Genomic DNA, 2,724 nt, shown 5'->3' on the forward strand with positions numbered 1-2,724 from the left:
ACACACACACACACACACACAAACACACACACACACACACACACGCACACACACTCGGCAATCAGCAGAGCGTCCCATTGCGCAATCATGCGTGTGCGTGTCGCAAGGTCACTGTGTGAGATGGATGTCCGGACGCGTAGCCTAGCGGCTCCTCGTCCTGAACCGGTCGCGTACACAGCCAAAAAATTTTAGGGCACAATTTGTTGGTCTACACTGAATCTAGCTCTAGTACTATAGAGCATAGACATCATATCCTATAATACTTGTTAGTTAGATTTCTATGCTATAGAGTATAGGCTAGTCGAGTATATACACTCGTCCGAGCCGACGCAGACCCCAGTAATGGTCTGTAATGCAGTTAATGACCTCAGTAATGCAGTTAAACCCGCACCCTCAGATTAGCAAAGCGGAGTTATAACGTCTGCATTTGCGGACAACACTGCATCCTGATCGGTACTGTCCACAAAATCACAAAAAGAAACTCTTGATAACTTTGAGTAAGTTTCACATATTTATAGATTTCAATCTTATAGTCTTCAATGTTTTCTCATGAACTTTGAAGACTATTATGTTACTACGATGTTACGAGGAGACGCATTTAGGTTCAAGGATGGAGAGCATTTTCGTCATTTTACAATGTAAACAAACATGTTCACGTATGTTCACACACACAAGCATTTTATGCATGCTCACTTCGAACTGCACGCTCGAAATTCCAAACTCGTTCCAAAATTGACCGCTCTTTTACTGCCGGCGCCACCGTCCAATGACATTGGAAAATTTCATGTTAAAATATAACTATTTTTCACACTAGATGGCGCCAAAGAGTCATATTTTATTTTAAGTACCATTGGACGGTGGCGCCGCCAGCGAAACAGCGGTGAATTTTGGAACAAGTTTAGAGTTTCGAGCGCACAGTTTCAAGTGAGCATGCATAAAATGCCTACTGCATTGCCGCCCACTGCTACTGTTATCTGTCTGTTTTATCAACTTTGTTAGTTTCTGTCTTACGTAATACCGCGAGACACTTACATAGTGTGACATTAACGTACTAAGTGACTACCATACCGAGAGAACACTACAGCCCTGCATAGCTCAGTTCAAGGATTCAAGGAGTCTTTGAATTAGTCCCCTTGACTTTGAAGACTAGCATTTATGAGGTTACCAGATTACTATTTCTTTTAACTTTGTTGAGAACAGAGTTCCGGTCTGCCAAACAAGGTCAAGGGAACAGTACTCATGCAGTAGTTAAAATTTTACAGGGTTTGCTGGCCGGTTTATCAGCATGGGGTGGGGTGCTAGATTGAGTTTGATAAGATAACTGCGCAGGCCCGGTTTGACAGAATTTTTAAGCCTTAATTTCTTAATGCCTTTAATGTTTATGCCTTTAATGCCTTTTTTGTTTGTGCCTTTAATTCTGATCATTTTTTCACTGACTCTCGATGCAATTGTAAAGTTGAGGTTAGGTAAACAGTTACTTGTAAGTAACATATTTACTATTTAGGTTAGTCTAGGACAGGGGTGGGCAAACTGCGGCCCGCGGGCCGCATGCGGCCCTCTACGGAGTTCTGTGAGACCTCCGGAAGCCTGCAGCAAATAAAAAAATTAAAATAAACAAATCAATAAATTTTTTTGAAAGAACATGTTTGTGCTTGAACCGAGGCTGACTTTTTCAGTGTCATACAGATTAGTGTTATATTGTCTGGATCGCTCTGCAACGCCATTTCAGCTAATTATGGTGCAGAGAGGGCGCCTTTGAGGCGAAACGCACGTATTATCTTAGAGCGCACCGCCCGATTTTTAAAGGTGTCGCCTACGCCTACTCCCTAACCCTAACCCTAACCATATCAGATAGTTACCAAGGTACGTTCCGGTATACCGGACCGTACCCAGGGTACGTTCCGGCAGTACCCAGGGAGACATAGACCCTATCAGCATTAGTACAAGGTACATGGCACAGCCTGCATAGTCAACTCAAAACCCTGACTGCCTGACGCATGTCAAGTGTCACACTCCTCGCTTTCCAGCCTCCCTTATAAAGCACTCGTAGATTTTCGTGGACTCATCTAGCTTACCATTCCTATTTTGTATATATAGGATATATATTTGCGCTGGGGACGAGACGGGGAGTTCTTTAATGTGAGTTAATGAGGCGCTGGGGACGAGACGCGAGGCACTGGAGATGAGACGTGAGGCACTGGGGATAAGATGCAAGGCGCTGGGGATGAGACGCGAGGCACTGGAGATGAGACGCGAGGCACTGGGGATGAGACGCGAGGCGCTGGGGACGAGACGCGAGGCGCTGGGGATGAGACGCGAGGCGCTGGGGATGAGACGCGAGGCGCTGGGGATGAGACGCGAGGCGCTGGGGATGAGACGCGAGGCGCTGGGGATGAGACGCGTACGTGATGACAAGGGGCAGGTGTGGGTGGGGAGTAAAATGACGCGGGAAGCGGGAAGCGAGAAGCAGCAACAAGATGACACGGGATGGGCTGTGGGGCATATGAGATCACGCGGGAAGCCGGGTGTCGGGAGCGAGATGCAGGGATATATGGTGCATTAGCCGGAACACTTTGTGATTGGTTGACTAGAGCGGAATTAGTGTAGAGTGTTGTACGGCACATTCCAAAAGGTAACGACGATACGGAGCACTGTATACTGTACACTCTCTACTACAGTCTCTCTCTCTCTCTATCTCTCTATCTATTTCTCTATCTCTCTCTT

The 2,724-nt window shown here is 46.3% G+C and overlaps 1 long non-coding RNA gene across 1 annotated transcript in view; it reads right to left on the reverse strand.

The window, feature by feature from the left end:
- LOC106816228 overlaps positions 1-642 on the reverse strand; it is a 1,965-nt gene extending 1,323 nt beyond the window's left edge. The window contains exon 1 of the long non-coding RNA XR_001394856.1: positions 392-642. This is a non-coding gene — a long non-coding RNA (uncharacterized LOC106816228). The remainder of the gene's footprint in view (positions 1-391) is intronic.
- Positions 643-2,724: the final 2,082 nt, after the last annotated feature.

The sequence above is a fragment of the Priapulus caudatus genome, unplaced genomic scaffold (genome assembly GCF_000485595.1).
Source record: "Priapulus caudatus unplaced genomic scaffold, Priapulus_caudatus-5.0.1 Scaffold1317, whole genome shotgun sequence".
NCBI classification, from domain to species: Eukaryota; Metazoa; Priapulida; class Priapulimorpha; order Priapulimorphida; family Priapulidae; genus Priapulus; species Priapulus caudatus.